The 24,880-nt window shown below is 42.7% G+C and overlaps 1 long non-coding RNA gene and 2 pseudogenes across 1 annotated transcript in view; 2 read left to right on the forward strand and 1 right to left on the reverse strand.

The window, feature by feature from the left end:
• The window catches only part of LOC134935289 (uncharacterized), a 121,839-nt gene that overhangs the window by 88,594 nt on the left and 8,365 nt on the right, over window positions 1-24,880 (reverse strand). The window lies entirely within an intron of this gene.
• On the forward strand, window positions 16,398-16,516 carry LOC134936860 (5S ribosomal RNA; annotated as a pseudogene).
• LOC134936861 (5S ribosomal RNA) lies at window positions 18,941-19,059 on the forward strand (annotated as a pseudogene).

Below are 24,880 nucleotides of genomic sequence, written 5' to 3' on the forward strand. Positions count from 1 at the left end.
CTTCAAAATCATAAGTAGAATGGAGTTTCAGAATGGTTCCCAAAAGTGATTTACAAAATAAGTACTAAGGATAAATACCTTACCTAATGCCATGAAGATGAGTGATATTAGGTAATACTGTACATACTAATTAGAAATCTGATATTGTAGCTGACAAAACTATTCCTTGAGGAATGCAGGATATCGGTTGAAATGTATTTATAAATCATCAATAACTTTACACTGATGATCACTACAAGGACCTTAGCACAGATACTACATGCCTTCCATAGTGGAATGCCATAAACCTGTGTAAAGACTCACAGTAACTCACTGACTGCAACATGTGACACTCTAGGAGAATAAATTACCAGATAGATGATTTAAGAGGTCATCTTTTTGATCATCTACATACTTCTTTTTCTGTTTCTTCTATACTTATGATTAAAAATACTGGGGTAGATTTTCTGTACTAAGCCTTTGAGAGTGATAAATTGAAGAGAGATAAAGTTTCAGCCAATCATCTCCTAACTGCCATGCTATAGGCTGTGTCTAAAAAATGACAGGAGCTGATTGACTACTACTTTATCTCTCTCCAAGATTTGATATATCTCCTCCACTGTCTACTCACAGCTTCCTTATTGCAATTACACTACTTTAGATCATTATCTAGGTTTAATATCTATTTTAGTGTAGATATTTATTTATTTTCAGCGTTCCAATTTAGGGGCTTTTGGATCACACCTTTACTCCTCAAGCTGCTTTTCTGGGTACCCTTTTCATTTGTTCTACAGTATATTAGGACTTTATGTTAAGCCTTAGTCACTATAGTAGTTACCACAGTTAATAAATGTTACATTTTATGTTACACAACCTAAAGTGTTTGCCCTGACAAAAGAACAATAGTCTTCTCTTAGACATATCTTATGTTATATTAAGATTCATGTAAGCACATCCTTAATATAATTTGACAATAGATAAATTATGTTCTACAAGAGGTTGCAGCGCAACAAAAGATACACAAGAATTTGTGTACCTTTATGCCTGTGCAGATCACCTTCCCCTACGCACACCTGAATTCTGCTTGCGGCGCTTTGCATTTAATAGTAATGCTATTTTACATTTTGGGGTAAAACTCACCAAGTATTGGTGGCTAGCAATAGCTGCTACTTAGTAAATCTTGCCCGTGAAATTTTCTTTGGCTTTGAGCAGCAGCAAGTTGGGATTGTTATGCCCCTGCTTCAAGGTGATCCTCAAACCTGGTCTTATAGAATGGACCATAACCATCTTACTCTCCTCTTTATATCATCCTTAATCTAATGAAAAATATCATCAATCAGTCAGAGTTTTGAGCAATACATGATATGCCACAGTATATTAGGTCTAAATATTTTGTTCCATTTGATACCATTAGAAGATAGAGTCCCATCTGGATCTCCTATTGTATTCAAAGATCCCTTGAACTGTTTTAGCATCTGTGTTTGTTAATGGTCAGCCGGAATTATAAAAATATTTGAATGCCAGCCAAGTTCTGGTCAAGTACAGTACCTAGTTCAATGGAGGGGTTTTGGACCTAAAGAAATAATTCAGATCCAGCAGTGGTCCCTCATACCTGTTCCCAGAGGTACCATCTTTCTGGTAATATATTCAGAAAGCTGGAATATGTTCAGAAAAGAGCTAAGACTCCAGCATGATACCAGAGACTTTCCTAGCTACTTAGCAGAGCCATCTTTCTGAAAATATAATCGGAAAGATGGTGCAAACAGATGAGTATAGGACAGCTATAGTGACAAGTTGGTCACTTTTGGGTGCACAGTGTGTATAGACCCATGTGTACATCACACACTTGCAGCCATGATAGATATGCCTCCGCTGCTAACCAACAGAGTTTTAAGACCTTTTCACTTTAGAAGGTGTCAAAAAAATGAAAACCACTAAAGCAGTGTCTTCAGAACCATCACACATCACTGAGGAGAGTCTAGGGGTGTCCACGTTAGCCATGTGTGAGTCTGACATTTCTCACCATCTGCACATGTGGGGAGTAGTACAAGTAAAGCTGGTGATGCTTTGGCATAAGACCAAAAAAGCCACCTCTTGGGTGTGGATTTGTACCCAAATCCTGACATTTATGAAGGCATGTGCTCAATTTGTGAGCCCAAAGTTACTAGAGGTAGGGACGTTAGCAATCTAGGAACCTCCTCTATGTTACATCATTTACGGCAAGTTCATGACATTTATTTTACAAGATTATAATGTAATTAAAACCCTCATCTTCAACCTCCTCATTAGTGAGCTGAGGTAGTGCTTCAAAAAAATTGTTTTGTGGGGGCCCAAATAAACCAAGCACTTCAGTCACAAAAGGGGCAGTCCCTGTCACTGAAGAGCTTCGTTTGTTAAACTGTGCATGTCCTTTTTAATATCCAACAAAAGCGTGTGTTGGAGGGCCCAAGGACAATTCCATCTTACACCACTTTTCATTTCTGCCACTGGTGTGTGGCAATGTTTCATAGATGTGCTATAAACTGCTGTGTTTGTGCCGCTCTGTCGCTTAGTAACCAGCCAGCTTACTGCAGCTTTTGGCCTAAACTGGATAACAATATTGTGATCTATGAGGTGGTCAAATTTGACTGCAAATGGCTGGAAATGAATGTTATTGAGATTAATAATACTTTAGGAACAAAAAAAGGCCCAAATTATGTGAATTTTACTTTTTTGTAATTTTTCTAAAAAACAATACAAAACCGAAACCAGTCACAGCATTTAGAGAATACCAAAACTATACAATGAATTAGAACCAAAACCAGCAAAAATGGTCCAGTGCATATCTCTGATTTTTATTGGATTATATTGAAAATACCAAATTGGTAGTGGTAATCTCAACCCTTTTTTTAGCCTAAATTTTAGTTTAAATTTCTCTACAGTCTTAGCCTCTACCACCTCTGATGGGAGGCTATTCCACGTATCCATTACCTTTTCTGTGAAGTAATTTTTCGTTAAATTTCCCCTGAACCTGCCTCCCTCCAGTTTCAGTGTATGTCCTCGAGTTCTAATACTTCTCTTCCTTTGAAGAATGTTTCCCTCCTGAACTTTTTTAAAACCCTTGGTATATTTGAAAGTTTCTATCATGTCCCCCCTTTCCCTTCTCTCCTCCAAACTATACATGTTAAGATCTTTTAGCTTTTCCGGGTAAGTTTTGTGATGTAGGCCATGCACCATTTTAGTTGCCCTTCTTTGTACACTCTCTAATGTATGTATATTCTTCTGGAGATATGGTCTCCAGAACTGGACACAGTATTCCAGATGAGGCCGCACCAATGGGATCAGTACATAATCCCAAGCATGTTTATATTGCTCTACAGTCTTAGCCTCTACCACCTCTGATGGGAGGCTATTCCACTTATCCACTACCCTTTCTGTGAAATAATTTTTCCTTAAATTTCCCTGAACCTGCCTCCCTCCAGTTTCAGTGTATGTGCTCGAGTTCTAATACTTCTCTTCCTTTGAAGAATGTTTCCCTCCTGAACTTTGTTAAAACCTTTGGTATATTTGAAAGTTTCTATCATGTCTCCCCTTTCCCTTCTCTCCTCCATACTATACATGTTAAGATCTTTTAGCCTTTCCGGGTAAGTTTTGTGATGTAGGCCATGCACCATTTTAGTTGCCCTTCTTTGTACACTCTCTAATGTATTTATATCCTTCTGGAGATATGGTCTTCAGAACTGGACACAGTATTCCAGATGAGGCCGTACCAATGACCTATACAGTGCCATTATTACTGCTTTTTTCCTGCTACTGATTCCTCTCCCTATGCAGCTAAGCATCTGACTTGCCTTTCTCATTGCTTTGTTGCATTGCTTCCCTGCCTTTAATTCACTTGAAAAAGTAAGTCCTTAATCCCTTTCCTCCTCAGTAGTTTCCATTATAGTACCCTTGATACTATATTTAGCCTTTGGGTTTTTGAGACCCAAGTGCATGATTTTTTATTTTTTAGCATTAAACTGTAGTTGCCACGTTCTTGACCATTTCTCAAGCTAGGTCATCAATCATTTGTTTTACCCTTCCCGCTGTGTCTTCCCTATTGCATATCTTAGTATCATCTGCAAAAAGGCATACTTTCCCTTCAATACCATTTGCAATGTCACCAATAAAGATATTAAAGAGAACTGGTCCAAGTACAGATCCCTGGGGTACTCCACTGGTAACATTTCCCTCCATAGATTGCACTCCATTTTACTACAACTGTCTGTTTTCTATCCTTCAACCACGTTCTTATCCATTTAACTGTTTTATAATTCACCCCCACGCTTTCAAGTTTATTTAGCAGTCTGTGATGTGGGACAGTGTCAAATGCCTTACTAAAGTCTAGATATGCTACATCTACAGCTCCCCCTTGATCTATTATTTTCATCAGTCAAAAAACTCAATAAGGTTTGTTTGGCATGATCTCCCACCAGTAATTTCATGCTGTTTTGGAACCTGTAAATTGTTTGATTTAAGATATTCCACAACTCTTTCTTTTAATAGTTTTTACATTACTTTCCCTACTACTGATGTAAGGCTTACTGGTATGTAGTTACTTGCTTCTACATTGCTTCCACTTTTGTACAGTGGAACTACTGTACATTCACTCTTTTCCAGTCCTCTGGAATGGCACCTGTATTTAGTGACTGGTTAAATAATTCTGTTAATGGTGCCACCAGCACATCTTTTAGCTCTTTTAGTATCCTTGGGTGTATCCCATCTGGCTTCATTGATTTATCAACTTTTAGTTTTGAAAGTTCTGTTAGGACCTTCTCCTCTGTAAATGTACTTTCATGTACCTTATTTTTATGAATGTCTTTGCAACTTAACTGTGGTCCCTTCCCTTCTCCTTCTGTAGTAAATACTGAGCAAAAATAATTATTAAGGTGATTTGAAATTGCCTTGTCTCCCTCCACCAAATTCTCACTCTCAGTCTTAAGTCTCATTATTCCTCCATTTGATTTTCTCCTTTCATTTATATACTTTAAAAAAAGTTTTGCCCCCTTTATCTACTGACTGAGCCATTTTCTCCTCAGCTTCTGCCTTTGCACGTCTGACCACTTTCTTAGCATCCTTCCGTCTGTCAAGATACACCTCTTTGTCGTTATTATTTTGAGTCTGTTTGTATTTCCTAAAAGCCATCTATTTTGCTTTCACACTAGTTGATACTTCTTTTGTGAACCACACTGGCTTCCTTTTCCTGGTGCTTTTACTAACCCTTTTGATACAAAGGTCTGTTGCCCTTAGTATTGCACTTTTCAGTTTTTCCCACCTCTCCTGCACTCATTCTAAGTTCCTCCAGTCCACCAATGAATCACTTAAACATCTCCCCATTTTTGCAAAGTCAGCATTTCTAAAATCCAACACCTTTGTTTTTGTGTGACATGAGTTGGATCCTGTCTTTATACTAAACCATACTGCTTGATGATCACTAGATCCCAGGTGCTCACCCACATATATGTCTGATATCCTGTCAACATTTGTAAGAATTAAATCTAATATTGAGTCTTTGCGAGTGGGCTCCCTCAGTAATTGCTTGAGAGATGCTCCCTGTAAGGAATTTAGAAATTTGCCACTTGTTGCAGAAGTAGAATTTATGCTTTTTTTCACATACATTGTTACCCCTCCTCCTATTCTTCCCATTCTATCCTTCCTGAATAAATTGTATCCTGGTATAGCTATGTCCCAGTCATGATTCTCATTGCACCATGACTCTATAATTGCCACAATATTCAGGTTATCCCTTGTCATTATCGCAATTAGCTCTGGAATTTTGTCTCCTAAGCTCCTAGCATTTGCACACATAGCTTTAAGAATTTTGTTTGAGCATCTGTTATTAGTAGCCATGTCCAGACAGTACAAAATAAATTACAAGTTGAAAGTTGAAATGACCTGTTTGGTGATGTTGCTCGGTGTTTGGTATTTGTCTTTTTTACTAATCAGGAATCACACTCTGCCCTTCACATCACGACTACACCACACTAAATGTAAAGATATAGTACACCTGACCACAATGGCCAAATGATCAAAGGAGGTAAACACCATGTAAGAATAAACTATGGGGGTCATTCCGAGTTGATCGCTCGCTAGCTACTTTTAGCAGCCGTGCAAACGCATAGTCACCACACATGGAGGAGTGTGTTTTCATTTTGCAAGTGTGCGAACATACATGAGTTTGCATGAGTTTCCCCCTCCAGGTCCACTAGGATGGTAAAGTATGAACAAGTCGGTTTCAATGAAAAAAATCATGAACAAACTCATGTTGGTATTTTGACCTGTTGGCATTTTACATGTCGGTATTTTGACCTTGTCGGTATTTTAAATGTCGGTATTTTGTCCATGTTGGGATTTTGACCTTGTCGGGATTTTGACCATCGGTCAATTGAGGATTTTGATTGGAGGTAAACTGACTGCATCCCATTCAGAGACATGTGCATGGGGATAGGAAGCCTGATGTAGATAGATCTCCTGCATCTAGCATGGGACTGGTGCAAGCTTACTGTTACTGTGCTGTATGCCCGTACTGTTCTGCATGCCTTTATTTTACTATACTACACGCCCCGTATTGTACTGCATGTCCGTACTGTTCTGTATTGCACACCTTTACTGTACTGCACTCCCGTACTGTACTGCACTGGACTGCATTGCACAACATTACTGCACTCCACGCCTTTACAGTACTGCACTGCACACCCTTACTGTACTGCACTGCACACTGTTACTGTACTGCATGCCTGTAATGTACTGCACTGCAGTGCACACCTTCACTGCCCTGCACACCCTTATTGCATGCCCTTACGGTACTGCACTGCACGCTCCTTACTGTACTGCACACCCTTACCCAGGGCTGCCATCAGAAATTGTGGGGCCCGGGACTGACAAAATAGACAGGGACCCCCCCCCCCCAAAAAAAAAAAAATGCTGGCAGGAGCTGTTGCAGATCATTCTCCTGTGGTAGCAGCCAGGTCCCTTGTAGTTCCTACTCCTCATTCCATGTAATTCCGCTCCCTTTTCATGCCCTAGTTCTGACACTGTCACAGGAGGGGGAGAGAACGCTGCAAGCTTCAATTGAAAATGTCCCTCCCAAAATGGCCGCCACCTCAGAAGAGACAGTTATTAAAGATACTAGAGGAGCCTCCTCTAGTATCGTTTATAACTGTCTCCTCCTCTCCCCCTCCTGTGACAGTGTCAGAGCTCGGTTATGAAAAAGAGGGCAGAGCAGGGCGGAGCAGAGCGGCAGGCGGACGGCGGTAGGAGCGGCCTGGGCCCTCTCCTCAGATAGGCCAGGCCCGGGACAACTGTGCATGCAGCACTCCCCTGATGGCGGGTCTGACCCTTACTGTACTGCATTCAGGCTTGGACTGGCCCATAGGGGTACAGGGGAAACCACTGGTGGGCCCCACTGCCTGGGGGCCCACCCTCTCAATTATACATTTTGAATACATACCCTCCAACATTTTACACATAAAAATGGGGACAAATGTAACAAGGGGCGTGACCACGTGTAAAGGGGGTGTGGTCACGTCCCTTTCCCTATACTTTCAATGGAAGTTTGGCAAGTCAAAAAACGGTACAGACCCCCCCAAAAATGTACTGAACCTGTTAAAAAGGTACAGTTGGAGGGTATGTGAATATGTTACATTACACTGCACAGGACTATGGTGTATTTTCTTCAGTTCATTGATGTTATTAATCTGGTACATTATCATGCATGCTCTAGCAGTATTTACTATATATATTATTTTTCAAGGGGCCCAGACCATGCACAAATGGTTTGCAAAGCCTCTAATAATGGGCCTCTACCACTGCATTTCCCCGGTGGGCCCATCATGTCCCAGTCCGACACTGACTGCATTGCATGCTTTAATTGTACTGCACACTCTTAATATACTGCATGCCCTTACTGTCATGCAGTGCCTTTCTTTACTGTGTTGGGAGGCACGTGAGCAATCCTGATCTGTACTTCTAAAAGATCAAAAATGTCAGGTGTATGCTGCGGAAACTACTGGTACAAGTCAAGTGCATACATCAGTCAATACATTTCATGTAAGCTCAAGTGTATTTACATCCAACACTAAATCACCTCCACAGTGTACACCTGAACCACCACTCACCCTTGTAAGTCAGAGACAGGCGTCTTTACAAATTTTAGCACCACTTTTTCTCTATCGTCCTAGTGGATGCTGGGGTTCCTGAAAGGACCATGGGGAATAGCGGCTCCGCAGGAGACAGGGCACAAAAAGTAAAGCTTTAGGATCAGGTGGTGTGCACTGGCTCCTCCCCCTATGACCCTCCTCCAAGCCTCAGTTAGATTTTTGTGCCCGGCCGAGAAGGGTGCAATCTAGGTGGCTCTCCTAAAGAGCTGCTTAGAAAAGTTTAGCTTAGGTTTTTTATTTTACAGTGAGTCCTGCTGGCAACAGGATCACTGCAACGAGGGACTTAGGGGAGAAGAAGTGAACTCACCTGCGTGCAGGATGGATTGGCTTCTTTGGCTACTGGACATTAGCTCCAGAGGGACGATCACAGGTACAGCCTGGATGGTCACCGGAGCCTCGCCGCCGGCCCCCTTGCAGATGCTGAAACAAGAAGAAGGTCCAGAATCGGCGGCATGAAGACTCCTCAGTCTTCTTAAGGTAGCGCACAGCACTGCAGCTGTGCGCCATTTCCTCTCAGCACACTTCACACGGCAGTCACTGAGGGTGCAGGGCGCTGGAAGGGGGGCGCCCTGGGAAGCAATGAAAACCTATTTTTGGCTAAAAATACCTCACATATAGCCTCCGGGGGCTATATGGAGATATTTAACCCCTGCCAGAATCCGTTAAGAGCGGGAGACGAGGCCGCCGAAAAAGGGGCGGGGCCTATCTCCTCAGCACACAGCGCCATTTTCCCTCACAGAAAGGCTGGAGGGAAGGCTCCCAGGCTCTCCCCTGCACTGCACTACAGAAACAGGGTTAAAACAGAGAGGGGGGGCACTAATTTGGCGTTAGAAATATATAAAAAAGATGCTATAAGGGAAAACACTTATATAAGGTTGTCCCTATATAATTATAGCGTTTTTGGTGTGTGCTGGCAAACTCTCCCTCTGTCTCTCCAAAGGGCTAGTAGGTCCTGTCCTCTATCAGAGCATTCCCTGTGTGTGTGCTGTGTGTCGGTACGTGTGTGTCGACATGTATGAGGACGATGTTGGTGAGGAGGCGGAGCAATTGCCTGTAATGGTGATGTCACTCTCTAGGGAGTCGACACCGGAATGGATGGCTTATTTAGGGAATTACGTGATAATGTCAACACGCGGCAAGGTCGGTTGACGACATGAGACGGCCGACAAACAATTAGTACCGGTCCAGACGTCTCAAAAACACCATCAGGGGTTTTAAAACGCCCGTTTACTTTAGTCGGTCGACACAGACACAGACAGGGACACTGAATCCAGTGTCGACGGTGAATAAACAAACGTATTCCTTATTAGGGCCACACGTTAAGGGCAATGAAGGAGGTGTTACATATTTCTGATACTACAAGTACCACAAAAGAGGGTATTATGTGGGATGTGAAAAAACTACCGTAGTTTTTCCTGAATCAGATAAATTAAATGAAGTGTGTGATGATGCGTGGGTTCCCCCCGATAGAAAATATGGGCGGTATACCCTTTCCCGCCAGAAGTTAGGGCGCGTTGGGAAACACCCCTTAGGGTGGATAAGGCGCTCACACGCTTATCAGAACAAGTGGCGGTACCGTCTATAGATAGGGCCGTCCTCAAGGAGCCAGCTGACAGGAGGCTGGAAAATATCATAAAAAGTATATACACACATACTGGTGTTATACTGCGACCAGCGATCGCCTCAGCCTGGATGTGCAGAGCTGGGGTGGCTTGGTCGGATTCCCTGACTAAAAATATTGATACCCTTGACAGGGACAGTATTTTATTGACTATAGAGCATTTAAAGGATGCATTTCTATATATGCGAGATGCACAGAGGGATATTTGCACTCTGGCATCAAGAGTAAGTGCGATGTCCATATCTGCCAGAAGATGTTTATGGACACGACAGTGGTCAGGTGATGCAGATTCCAAACGGCACAAAGGTGTATTGCCGTATAAAGGAAGAGGAGTTATTTGGGGTCGGTCCATCGGACCTGGTGGCCACGGCAACTGCTGGAAAATCCACCGTTTTTTACCCTAAGTCACATCTCTGCAGAAAAAGACACCGTCTTTTCAGCTTCAGTCCTTTCGTCCCTATAAGAGTCATATCTGCCCAGGGATAGAGGAAAGGGAAGAAGACTGCAGCAGGCAGCCCATTCCCAGGAACAGAAGCGTTCCACCGCTTCTGACAAGCTCTCAGCATGACGCTGAGACCGTACAGGACCCCTGGATCCTACAAGTAGTATCCCAGGGGTACAGATTGGAATGTCGAGACGTTTCCCCTGCGCAGGCTCCTGAAGTCTGCTTTACCAAGGTCTCCCTCCGACAAGGAGGCAGTATGGAAAAAAAAATTCACGAGCTGTATTCCCAGCAGGTGATAATTAAATTACCCCTCCTACAACAAGAAAAGGGGTATTATTCCACACTATATTGTGGTACTGAAGCCAGAAGGCAAGGTGAGACCTATTCTAAATCTAAAAAAATTTGAACACTTACAAAGGTTCAAATCAAGATGGAGTCACTCAGAGCAGTGATAACGAACCGGGAAGAAAGGGACTATATGGTGTCCCGAGACATCAGGGATGCTTACCTCCATGTCCCAAATTTGCCCTTATCACTAAGGGTACCTCAGGTTCGTGGTACAGAACTGTCACTATCAGTTTCAGACGCTGCCGTTTGGATTGTCCACGGCACCCCGGGTCTTTACCAAGGTAATGGCCGAAATGATGGTTCTTCTTCGAAGAAAAGGCGTCTTAATTATCCCTTACTTGGACGATCTCCTGATAAGGGCAAAGTCCAGGGAACAGTTGGAGGTCGGAGTAGCACTATCTCGGATACTGTTACAACAGCAGGGGTGGATTCTAAATATTCCAAAATCGCAGCTGATCCCGACAACAAGTCTCCTGTGCTTAGGGATGATTCTGGACACAGTCCAGAAAAAGGTGTTTCTCCCGGAAGAGAAAGCCAGGGAGTTATCCGAGCTAGTCAGGAACCTCCTAAAATCAGTGCATCATTGCACAAGGGCCATGGTAAAAAAATGGTGACTTCCTTCGAAGCAATTCCAGTCGGCAGATTTCATGCAAGAACTTTTCAGTGGGATCTGCTGGACAAATGGTCCGGATCGCATCTTCAGATGCATCAGCGGATAACCCTATATCCAAGGACAAGGGTGTCTCTCCTGTGGTGGTTACAGAGTGCTCATCTTCTAGAGGGCCGCAGATTCGGCATTCAGTTTTGGATGTTGGTGACCACGGAGGCCAGCCCGAGAGGCTGGGGAGCAGTCACACAAGGAAAAAATTTCCAGGGAGTGTGATCAAGTCTGGAGACTTTTCTCCACATAAATATAGCTAAGGGTAAATTTATAATGCTCTAAGCTTAGCAAGACCTCTGCTTCAAGGTCAGCCGGTATTGATCCAGTGGGATAAAACATCACGGCAGTCGCCCACGTAAATAGACAGGGCGGCACAAGAAGCAGGAGGGCAGTGGCAAAAACTGCAAGGACTTTTCGCTGGGCGGAAAATCATGTGATAGCACTGTCAGCAGTGTTTCATTCCGGGAATGGAAACTGGGAAGCAGACTTCCTCAGTAGGCACGACCTCCACCCGGCAGAGTGGGAACTTCATGGGGAAGTTTTCCACATGATTGTAAACCGTTGGGAATTACCAAAGGTGGACATGATGGCGTCCCGTCTGAACAAAAAACGGGACAGGTATTGCGCCAGGTTAAGAGACCCTCAGGCAATAGCTGTGGACGTTCTGGTAACACCGTGGGTGTACCAGACGGTGTATGTGTTCCATCCTCTGCTTTTCATACCTAAGGTACTGAGAATTATAAGACGTAGAGGAGTAAGAACTATACTCATGGCTCCGGATTGGCCAAGAAGGACTTGGTACCCGGAACTTCAAGAGATGCTCACAGAGGACTTATGGCCTCTGCCGCTAAGAAGGGACTTGTTTCAGCAAGTACCATGTCTGTTCCAAGACTTACCGCAGCTGCGTTTGACGGCATGGCGGTGGAACGCCGGATCCTAAGGGAAAAGGCATTCAGGAAGAGGTCATTCCTACCCTGGTCAAAGCCAGAAAGGAGGTGACCGCACAACATTATCACCACATGTGGCGAAAATATGTTGCGTGGTGTGAGGCCAGGAAGGCCCCACGAAGAAATTTCAACTCGGTCGATTCCTGCATTTCCTGCAAACAGGAGTGTCTATGGGCCTCAAATTGGGGTCCATTAAGGTTCAAATTTCGGCCCTGTCGATTTTTCTTCCAGAAAGAATTGGCTTCAGTTCCTGAAGTCCAGAAGTTTGTCAAGGGAGTATTGCATATACAACCCCCTTTTGTGCCTCCAGTGGCACTGTGGGATCTCAACGTAGTTCTGGGATTCCTCAAAACACATTGGTTTAAAACCAGTCAAATCTGTGGATTTGAAGCATCTCACATGAAAAGTGAACATGCTCTTGGACCTGGCCTGGACCAGGCGAGTGTCAAATTGGTGGTTTTTTTCTCAAAAAAGCCCATATCTGTTTGTCCATTCGGACAGGGCAGAGCTGCGGATTCGTCCCCAGTTCTCTCCCTAAGGTGGTGTCAGTGTTTCACCTGAACCAGCTTATTGTGGTGTCTTGCGCCTACTAGGGACTTGGAGGACTCCAAGTTGCTAGATGTGGTCAGGGCCCTGAAAATATAGGTTCCAGGACGGCTGGAGTCAGGAAAACGGACTTGCTGTTATCCTGTATGCACCCAACAAACTGGGTGCTCTTGCTTCTAAGCAGACTTTTGCTAGTTGGATGTGTAATACAATTCAGCTTGCACATTCTGTGGCAGGCCTGCCACAGCCAAAATATGTAAATGCCCATTCCACAAGGAAGGTGGGCTCATCTTGGGCGGCTGCCCGAGGGGTCTCGGCTTTACAACTTTGCCGAGCGGCTATTTAGTCAGGGGCAAACACGTTTGTAAAATCCTACAAATTTGATAACCTGGCTAAGGAGGACCTGGAGTTCTCTCATTCGGTGCTGCAGAGTCATCCGCACTCTCCCGCCCGTTTGGGAGCTTTGGTATAATCCCCATGGTCCTTTCAGGAACCCCAGCATCCACTAGGACGATAGAGAAAATAAGAATTTACTTACCGATAATTCTATTTCTCGGAGTCCGTAGTGGATGCTGGGCGCCCATCCCAAGTGCGGATTATCTGCAATACTTGTACATAGTTACAAAAATCGGGTTATTATTGTTGTGAGCCATCTTTCAGAGGCTCCGCTGTTATCATACTGTTAACTGGGTTCAGATCACAGGTTGTACAGTGTGATTGGTGTGGCTGGTATGAGTCTTACCCGGGATTCATAAATCCTTCCTTATTGTGTACGCTCGTCCGGGCACAGTATCCTAACTGAGGCTTGGAGGAGGGTCATAGGGGGAGGAGCCAGTGCACACCACCTGATCCTAAAGCTTTACTTTTTGTGCCCTGTCTCCTGCGGAGCCGCTATTCCCCATGGTCCTTTCAGGAACCCCAGCATCCACTACGGACTCCGAGAAATAGAATTATCGGTAAGTAAATTCTTATTTTTTCACTTTTTTTGAAATGTGGAAGATGTCTCCCAAGAGTACACAAAATTAAAAAGCGTCACCAGCTGATGGATTTTCAGGTGTACACTTTTTGATAATGTACCTTTTATTACAACACAGTGTTCACAGTAATATAATGAAATAAAAATTGTAGCTGGTGCTGGGGGAAGGGTAAATGTCTACTACTGTATAAGGCAAAAGCTTAATCTGCCACCAATATTAGAGCAGCATTGGTGACCAGCATTTCTCTGCCGCAACCCATTGTATGACATAGTGTGGTTTTAAAGAAGAAAAACTATAGATAAATGAGGCATGAAAAAGAAGCCGTGAAGTGTACAAATGTTAAGATGGTCAGCTGCGGGTAACCAAGACTGACAATCCCTCTTTATTAAACACTCTTGTGGCTGATGTCATGAACTACAACTTAACATAGTAACAATAATAATGAAACAAAGAATTGATTATGACAAAATCTAGTACATTTTATTACATTTTGATAAGTGACCAAACCCGTGTAGCAGACAAAACCGGTCTTCCGCTCCAAGAAGACCACTGTTGTCTTATCTGCACCAGAGGGGAGTCATCGTACTACAGGTTCCCGGTGGACTGGCAGCACTGCTCTGCCCTTTGCAGGAGGTTATCAACAGCCTGGGCCATTCAGTCATTACCTCCGCTCTCCTGGTGACACGTAAATAAATCTCTGTCATCCATGACTTACCATGTATTTAAATATTAATGCACAGACATTGAGATTTATATCTGCAGTTACTCCAGTACAAGATACAGTATCTGGATGTGAAACCACATTGTATATTTTACAGTATGTTTTTCAGATAGATATTCAATGATAGAAATAAAACAATTACTCTTAATGAGATACTCACTAGGAACATTGGAACAATGATCTGAGCATTCTGAACATTACAGACCATCACCTTTTTGCAACATTTGTGATGTATCACTGTCTGAGGTTTTATCCTACTGGATGAAGTGGTAGATTTTGTGAGCCTTTTAAAATTCTTGTGCACTGACTATTGATGCCCCTATTACTCTCAATAGATTGACAAATGCTCATGTTTTATACTATTTGCTCTTATACATAGAATTTCTCTCACTAGGACAATTCATTGTCACATATAAATAACTCTATGTGCATCTTGTAAATTACTCAAGTCTGACACATCTGAATATGTCTGATGAATAAGTTTGTAAGCAGTTATCTAGGCTATGTGCAAAGAATAGATTATGCCTGATATAACCACTTATAATTATTTTTTGGCTAAATGAACTGCCATTTTTTCTCAGTAGTGCTTACTTCCCACAATCTATATTCATCTTAAGGATTCACATCAGCATATACCTAAGAATGATTTGCTTTTCAGCCTTTCTACTAGGTCACTTACTATAAACATTTTTTTCTATGTGGACTTTCATAGTAGGTTCCAGTTTACACATTTCACTCACTGGTTCATACATATCCTATTTCCCCAGTCTAACACAGACAGCAGATCCATTCTACACTATGGGGGTAATTCTGAGTTGATCGCAGCAGTAAGTTTGTTAGCAATTGGGCAAAACCATGGCCCTCATTCCGAGTTGTTCGCTCGGTAATTTTCTTCACATCGCAGCGATTTTCCGCTAATTGCACATGCGCAATGTTCGCACTGCGACTGCACCAAGTAAATTTGCTAAGAAGTTTGGTATTTTACTCACGGCATTACGAGGTTTTTTCTTCGTTCTGGTGATCGGAGTGTGATTGACAGGAAGTGGGTGTTTCTGGGCGGAAACTGGCCGTTTTATGGGAGTGTGTGAAAAAACGCTACCGTTTCTGGGAAAAACGCGGGAGTGGCTGGAGAAACGGAGGAGTGTCTGGGCGAACGCTGGGTGTGTTTGTGACGTCAAACCAGGAACGACAAGCACTGAACTGATCGCACTGGAAGAGTAAGTCTCGAGCTACTCAGAAACTGCACAGATAAATCTTTTCGCAATATTGCGTATCTTTCGTTCGCAATTTTGCTAAGCTAAGATTCACTCCCAGTAGGCGGCGGCTTAGCGTGTGCAATGCTGCTAAAAGCAGCTTGCGAGCGAACAACTCGGAATGAGGGCCCATGTGCACTGCAGTGGGGGCAGATATAACATTTGCAGAGAGAGTTAGATTTGGGTGGGTTATTTTGTTTCTGTGCAGGGTAAATACTGGCTGCTTTATTTTTACACTGCAATTTAGATTTCAGTTTGAACACACCCCACCCAAATCTAACTCTCTCTGCACATGTTATATCTGCCCCTCCTGCAGTGCACATGGTTTTGCCCAACTGCTAACACATTTTCTGCTGCAATCAACTCAGAATTAGGCCCCATATTTCATCTGGAAATCTCTGGTCTAGAGTCCAGGGGCCAAATGTAATAGAGTGAGAGTTTCAAAAAGTGAGAGATTTGGTAAGGCTTTCAGTTTTTTTTAAATGTGGCAATCATTTACACAGCAAGATCAACCTGGGTTTGCAGTGTAAATGATTGCCACTTAAAAAACCTGAAAAACCTTACGAAATCTCTCACTTTCTGAAACTCTCACTCTATTACATTTGGCCCCTGAACTTTATTCCCTTTCAGCAGTTTTCTCCTTGGGTATCCCACTTCACTTTCCTTCAACCCTCCTATTAGGTGAACTCTCATCAGTGATCCCAGAGGAGGCTAAATCACTAACCTACTAACACACCACATTGTATACTCCTGACACCGTCTGATCTTGGAAGCTAAACAGTGATGGGCTTGGTTAGTACTTGGATGGAAGACCTCCTGGGAATACCGAGTTTTGTAGGTTTTAATAACTAGGATACTCTGAACCTAACACTGAAAGCAGATTCACCACTTTTCTTCCTTCATACTGTGATTAAATTGTGGCACGTGGTATTCTGATCCTGTTCAGGGAAATAACCCATTTAAATAACACCATATTTATTGAACTATGCATTGGACAAATTGTACTTTCATATTTTTACATATTACAGATTCAATTAACCAGTATTTTTTTTATATTTAGGTACCATCTTGTGAATCATTAATAATTGGCAATCATCAAATTGGGTAGAATCACTTGGAAATTTACTCTGGCTATCTGTCTATTAATGTGGTATCTTACCATTGAACAAAACAATTATAGAGACAAATAGTGTTTCTAAATACAATAAAATGGTACGAAATACTCTAATATATATTAGAATATATATAATGAAATTTATGTTTTCAAATTGTCAGAGTGAACTACATTTCTTCCAAAGAGTGCGCCCACACAAGAGTCTACTTCTTTCTTGCCATATTTGTATTCATACTCATTGACTTCTGGGTGCACCACCAAAAGGACAACATAGAGGGTCATACCCCATTATATTGTTATGGTTTGTTTTTTTCTTGATGCCGTTTTAATCATCTGACTAGTGCTGAATCAAATCATCTGCTTGCATAACTCCTCAGTACACCATACACATTCTCATCACATTTACCCATTGGCCCTGTTTGCCATGCTTAGTGCCAACTCACAAACAGACAGGCACAACAACAGGGCAGGCAAAAGGGCAGTTTCGTGAATATAATCTGACTCAGCTCACTTATTTAGCTTCCTCAATTCCCAAACCATTAAATCCCATCTGCTCCTGCACACAACGACCTAATGCTAAATAATTAATACTTACCCCACCAACACAACCAGCTATTCCAGTTGCTATTTCATGATCTTGACTCATATTTAATGCCCATCATTCTAGTTAAGACTTCTATCAATCTTCAACTGAAGCTCCTTCCTATTCTAATTCTGTTAAAGTCTTATGATTTTGTACTGCATTGGATTAGCTATTTGTTTCCCATGTTTGCAGATGTCGTGAGTAAAGCTGCTGGGACCAACTAGGTTGCTTCATTCACCAAAGAAGCAGCTGAGCTATCTGAGTCCAAAAACTGAGCGGGTATTCCAGTAGATCTTTCAAACAACCTTCTCCATGGTGTCACTCTCCTCCGCTCTGCCTTGTAATATAACTGTTTTACATTTTTAAGAAGATTATGGGTGGTGTCCTATTACAGGAGATAAAACATTGGGTGCGATAAACGTTTGTTTTTCACACTTTCGGTTATTCACTGATGTTTTTTTACAGGCTAATTCAGTTAGGATTGGCCATAAAAAAACAGCTTTCCTCACTAAAACACACAGGTTCGGGGCTGTTTCTGGGGATTTTGTTTTGTATGGCAGAGGCAGGTGAAACCAAATCCCTGATAAGATGCAGTGACCTGAAGTAGCAGCAAGCTGGGACTGCAGTGAGGGTGGGGAAGCATGGGCAGCGCCGTGACCGGCATCCCCCCTCTTGCCCCGTACCCAGCGGTGGTCATATAGCGAGGGAGCGGTGATGTAACCGCGGGGAGCCAGAGATGCAGCACTGCAGCGGGAGCTGTCAGGAGCCGGCACTCGGTGCAGCAACAGAAAAACCCAGATAAGGTCCATCTCCTGCCAGTGTACCGTGGGTAATTGAATATCCCCTCTATATGTGAATTATGGCATAAATCTTATCTATGGCATAGAGCCCAAACAAGCCAATAATTTCAGCCACAGTCATGTCGCTGAAATGATTGGTTTCTTAAAGTGTGCATGTCCTGTTTATACAACATAAGGGTGGGTGGGAGGGCCCAAGGACAATTCCATCTTGCACCTCTTTTTCTTCTTTGCATTATGTGCTCTTTGGGGCCTAGTCTTTAAAAGTGCCATCCTGTCTGCCACTGCAGTGCCACTCCTAGATGGGCCAGGTGTTTGTGCAGCCCACTTGGGTCGCTTAGTTTAGTCATCCAGCTACCTCATTGCACCTCTTTTTGCCCAACTGCTAACACATTTTCTGCTGCAATCAACTCAGAATTAGGCCCCATATTTCATCTGGAAATCTCTGGTCTAGAGTCCAGGGGCCAAATGTAATAGAGTGAGAGTTTCAAAAAGTGAGAGATTTGGTAAGGCTTTCAGTTTTTTTTAAATGTGGCAATCATTTACACAGCAAGATCAACCTGGTTTTGCAGTGTAAATGATTGCCACTTAAAAAAAACCTGAAAAACCTTACGAAATCTCTCACTTTCTGAAACTCTCACTCTATTACATTTGGCCCCTGAACTTTATTCCCTTTCAGCAGTTTTCTCCTTGGGTATCCCACTTCACTTTCCTTCAACCCTCCTATTAGGTGAACTCTCATCAGTGATCCCAGAGGAGGCTAAATCACTAACCTACTAACACACCACATTGTATACTCCTGACACCGTCTGATCTTGGAAGCTAAACAGTGATGGGCTTGGTTAGTACTTGGATGGAAGACCTCCTGGGAATACCGAGTTTTGTAGGTTTTAATAACTAGGATACTCTGAACCTAACACTGAAAGCAGATTCACCACTTTTCTTCCTTCATACTGTGATTAAATTGTGGCACGTGGTATTCTGATCCTGTTCAGGGAAATAACCCATTTAAATAACGCCATATTTATTGAACTATGCATTGGACAAATTGTACTTTCATATTTTTACATATTACAGATTCAATTAACCAGTATTTTTTTTATATTTAGGTACCATCTTGTGAATCATTAATAATTGGCAATCATCAAATTGGGTAGAATCACTTGGAAATTTACTCTGGCTATCTGTCTATTAATGTGGTATCTTACCATTGAACAAAACAATTATAGAGACAAACAGAGTATTTCGTACCATTTTATTGTATTTAGAAACACTAATATATATTAGAATATATATAATGAAATTTATGTTTTCAAATTGTCAGAGTGAACTACATTTCTTCCAAAGAGTGCGCCCACACAAGAGTCTACTTCTTTCTTGCCATATTTGTATTCATACTCATTGACTTCTGGGTGCACCACCAAAAGGACAACATAGAGGGTCATACCCCATTATATTGTTATGGGTTTTTTTTTTCTTGATGCCGTTTTAATCATCTGACTAGTGTTGAATCAAATCATCTGCTTGCATAACTCCTCAGTACACCATACACATTCTCATCACATTTACCCATTGGCCCTGTTTGCCATGCTTAGTGCCAACTCACAAACAGACAGGCACAACAACAGGGCAGGCAAAAGGGCAGTTTCGTGAATATAATCTGACTCAGCTCACTTATTTAGCTTCCTCAATTCCCAAACCATTAAATCCCATCTGCTCCTGCACACAACGACCTAATGCTAAATAATTAATACTTACCCCACCAACACAACCAGCTATTCCAGTTGCTATTTCATGATCTTGACTCATATTTAATGCCCATCATTCTAGTTAAGACTTCTATCAATCTTCAACTGAAGCTCCTTCCTATTCTAATTCTGTTAAAGTCTTATGATTTTGTACTGCATTGGATTAGCTATTTGTTCCCCATGTTTGCAGATGTCGTGAGTAAAGCTGCTGGGACCAACTAGGTTGCTTCATTCACCAAAGAAGCAGCTGAGCTATCTGAGTCCAAAAACTGAGCGGGTATTCCAGTAGATCTTTCAAACAACCTTCTCCATGGTGTCACTCTCCTCCGCTCTGCCTTGTAATATAACTGTTTTACATTTTTAAGAAGATTATGGGTGGTGTCCTATTACAGGAGATAAAACATTGGGTGCGATAAACGTTTGTTTTTCACACTTTCGGTTATTCACTGATGTTTTTTTACAGGCTAATTCAGTTAGGATTGGCCATAAAAAAACAGCTTTCCTCACTAAAACACACAGGTTCGGGGCTGTTTCTGGGGATTTTGTTTTGTATGGCAGAGGCAGGTGAAACCAAATCCCTGATAAGATGCAGTGACCTGAAGTAGCAGCAAGCTGGGACTGCAGTGAGGGTGGGGAAGCATGGGCAGCGCCGTGACCGGCATCCCCCCTCTTGCCCCGTACCCAGCGGTGGTCATATAGCGAGGGAGCGGTGATGTAACCGCGGGGAGCCAGAGATGCAGCACTGCAGCGGGAGCTGTCATGAGCCGGCACTCGGTGCAGCAACAGAAAAACCCAGATAAGGTCCATCTCCTGCCAGTGTACCGTGGGTAATTGGATATCCCCTCTATATGTGAATTATGGCATAAATCTTATCTATGGCATAGAGCCCAAACAAGCCAATAATTTCAGCCACAGTCATGTCGCTGAAATGATTGGTTTCTTAAAGTGTGCATGTCCTGTTTATACAACATAAGGGTGGGTGGGAGGGCCCAAGGACAATTCCATCTTGCACCTCTTTTTCTTCTTTGCATTATGTGCTCTTTGGGGCCTAGTCTTTAAAAGTGCCATCCTGTCTGCCACTGCAGTGCCACTCCTAGATGGGCCAGGTGTTTGTGCAGCCCACTTGGGTCGCTTAGTTTAGTCATCCAGCTACCTCATTGCACCTCTTTTTCTTCTTTGCATGATGTGCTCTTTGGGGCCTAGTTTTTAAAACTGCCATACTGTCTGCCACTGCAGTGCCACTCCTAGATGGGCCAGATGTTTGTGCCGCACACTTGTGTCACTTAGCTTAGTCCTCCAGCGACCTTGTTGCAACCTTTTGGCATAAAAACAATATTGTGAGGTGTGAGGTGTTCAGAATGCAATGGAATATGCTGCGCTATATAAGAAACTGTTAATAAATAAATAATAGACTGGAAATAAGTGTAAATAAATGTTATTAAGGTTAATAATACCGCAGGATCAAAATTACCCCCAAATTCTGTGATTTTAGCTGTTTTTATGTTTTTTTCAAAAATCATCCAGATCCAAAACCAAAACTCGAAAGGGTGGTTTTTTTTTTAGCAAAACCAATCCAGATCCAAAACACAAGTGGGGATCCAGATCCAAAACCAAAACACAAAACACTAAAAGTGCCCGCCGCACATCTTTAGTTTATACACACACATTCATGTACTTCTACTGCAAACTGCATCTAAACGCGACACAAGTGTTTCAGAGTAGTGGCTAGGTATGGTATGATCTTGCCCACTTTTGTGGGCTCCCACTTCAGGTACACTTCAAAAATCTCCAATACTTGCATTCAATGTGAATAATTTGCTACTATGAAAAAGTTAAGCATAGAGTAATATTCATACTTGTATCTAGCTATTATTTTGTTTGGAACACCTCCCAAACCACATATCAAACATTGTTGTAATTAGTGACAACTAAAGCTGGGTACACACTAGAGATGAGCGGGTTCGGTTTCTTTGAATCCGAACCCGCACGAACTTCACTTTTTTTTCCACGGGTCCGAGCGACTCGGATCTTCCCGCCTTGCTCGGTTAACCCGAGCGCGCCCGAACGTCATCATGACGCTGTCGGATTCTCGCGAGGCTCGGATTCTATCGCGAGACTCGGATTCTATATAAGGAGCCGCGCGTCGCCGCCATTTTCACTCGTGCATTGAGATTGATAGGGAGAGGACGTGTCTGGCGTCCTCTCCATTAGAATAGAGATAGATAGATTAGATAGAGAGAGATTGTGCAGAGTCGCAGACAGAGTTAGTTTACCACAGTCAGTGACCAGTGCAGTTGCTAGTTAACTTTTATTTAATATAATATATCCGTTCACTTCTCTCTGCTATATCCGTTCTCTGCCTGAAAAAAAAAACGATACACAGCACAGTCAGTCACACAGTGTGACTCAGTCTGTGTGCACTCAGCTCAGCCCAGTGTGCTGCACAGTCATCAATGTATAAATTAAAAGCTTATAATTAATTGTGGGGGAGACTGGGGAGCACTGCAGGTTGTTAGCAGGAGCCAGGAGTACAATTATATTAATTAACAGTGCACACTTTTGCTGCAGGAGTGGTGACCAGTGCCTGACCACCAGTATAGTATTGTTGTATACTACTAATATCTCTTTAAATATCAACCAGTCTATATTAGCAGCAGACACAGTACAGTGCGGTAGTTCACGGCTGTGGCTACCTCTGTGTCGGCACACGGCAGGCAGTCCGTCCGACCAGAATTGTATTATTTATTATTATATACCTACCACCTAACCGTGGTTTTTTTTTCATTCTTTATACCGTCATAGTGTCATCCTAATTGTTACGAGTATACTACTATCTCTTTATCAACCAGTGTACAGTGCGGTAGTTCACGGCTGTGGCTACCTCTGTGTCGGCACACGGCAGGCAGTCCGTCCGACCAGAATTGTATTATTTATTATTATATACCTACCACCTAACCGTGGTTTTTTTTTCATTCTTTATACCGTCATAGTGTCATCCTAATTGTTACGAGTATACTACTATCTCTTTATCAACCAGTGTACAGTGCGGTAGTTCACGGCTGTGGCTACCTCTGTGTCGGCACACGGCAGGCAGTCCGTCCGACCAGAATTGTATTATTTATTATTATATACCTACCACCTAACCGTGGTTTTTTTTTCATTCTTTATACCGTCATAGTGTCATCCTAATTGTTACGAGTATACTACTATCTCTTTATCAACCAGTGTACAGTGCGGTAGTTCACGGCTGTGGCTACCTCTGTGTCGGCACACGGCAGGCAGTCCGTCCGACCAGAATTGTATTATTTATTATTATATACCTACCACCTAACCGTGGTTTTTTTTTCATTCTTTATACCGTCATAGTGTCATCCTAATTGTTACGAGTATACTACTATCTCTTTATCAACCAGTGTACAGTGCGGTAGTTCACGGCTGTGGCTACCTCTGTGTCGGCACATGGCAGGCAGTCCGTCCGACCAGAATTGTATTATTTATTATTATATACCTACCACCTAACCGTGGTTTTTTTTTCATTCTTTATACCGTCATAGTGTCATCCTAATTGTTACGAGTATACTACTATCTCTTTATCAACCAGTGTACAGTGCGGTAGTTCACGGCTGTGGCTACCTCTGTGTCGGCAGTCGGCAGGCAGTCCGTCCATCCATAATTGTATTATTATTATAATATATACCACCTAACCGTGGTTTTTTTTTCATTCTTTATACCGTCATAGTGTCATACTAGTTGTTACGAGTATACTACTATCTCTTTATCAACCAGTGTACAGTGCGGTAGTTCACGGCTGTGGCTACCTCTGTGTCGGCAGTCGGCAGGCAGTCCGTCCATCCATAATTGTATTATTATTATAATATATACCACCTAACTGTGGTTTTTTTTGCATTCTTTATACCGTCGTCATAGTGTCATACTAGTTGTTACGAGTATACTACTATCTCTTTATCAACCAGTGTACAGTGCGGTAGTTCACGGCTGTGGCTACCTCTGTGTCGGCAGTCGGCAGGCAGTCCGTCCATCCATAATTGTATTATTATTATAATATATACCACCTAACCGTGGTTTTTTTTTCATTCTTTATACCGTCGTCATAGTGTCATACTAGTTGTTACTAGAGATGAGCGCCTGAAATTTTTCGGGTTTTGTGTTTTGGTTTTGGGTTCGGTTCCGCGGCCGTGTTTTGGGTTCGAACGCGTTTTGGCAAAACCTCACCGAATTTTTTTTGTCGGATTCGGGTGTGTTTTGGATTCGGGTGTTTTTTTCAAAAAACACTAAAAAACAGCTTAAATCATAGAATTTGGGGGTCATTTTGATCCCAAAGTATTATTAACCTCAAAAACCATAATTTACACTCATTTTCAGTCTATTCTGAATACCTCACACCTCACAATATTATTTTTAGTCCTAAAATTTGCACCGAGGTCGCTGTGTGAGTAAGATAAGCGACCCTAGTGGCCGACACAAACACCGGGCCCATCTAGGAGTGGCACTGCAGTGTCACGCAGGATGTCCCTTCCAAAAAACCCTCCCCAAACAGCACATGACGCAAAGAAAAAAAGAGGCGCAATGAGGTAGCTGTGTGAGTAAGATTAGCGACCCTAGTGGCCGACACAAACACCGGGCCCATCTAGGAGTGGCACTGCAGTGTCACGCAGGATGGCCCTTCCAAAAAACCCTCCCCAAACAGCACATGACGCAAAGAAAAAAAGAGGCGCAATGAGGTAGCTGACTGTGTGAGTAAGATTAGCGACCCTAGTGGCCGACACAAACACCGGGCCCATCTAGGAGTGGCACTGCAGTATGTATGTATAAAGAAAGAAAAAAAAAACCACGGTTAGGTGGTATATACAATTATGGACGGGCTGCCGAGTGCCGACACAGAGGTAGCCACAGCCGTGAACTACCGCACTGTACTGTGTCTGCTGCTAATATATAGACTGGT

This window comes from Pseudophryne corroboree, chromosome 6, assembly GCF_028390025.1.
Source record: "Pseudophryne corroboree isolate aPseCor3 chromosome 6, aPseCor3.hap2, whole genome shotgun sequence".
NCBI lineage: Eukaryota > Metazoa > Chordata > Amphibia > Anura > Myobatrachidae > Pseudophryne > Pseudophryne corroboree.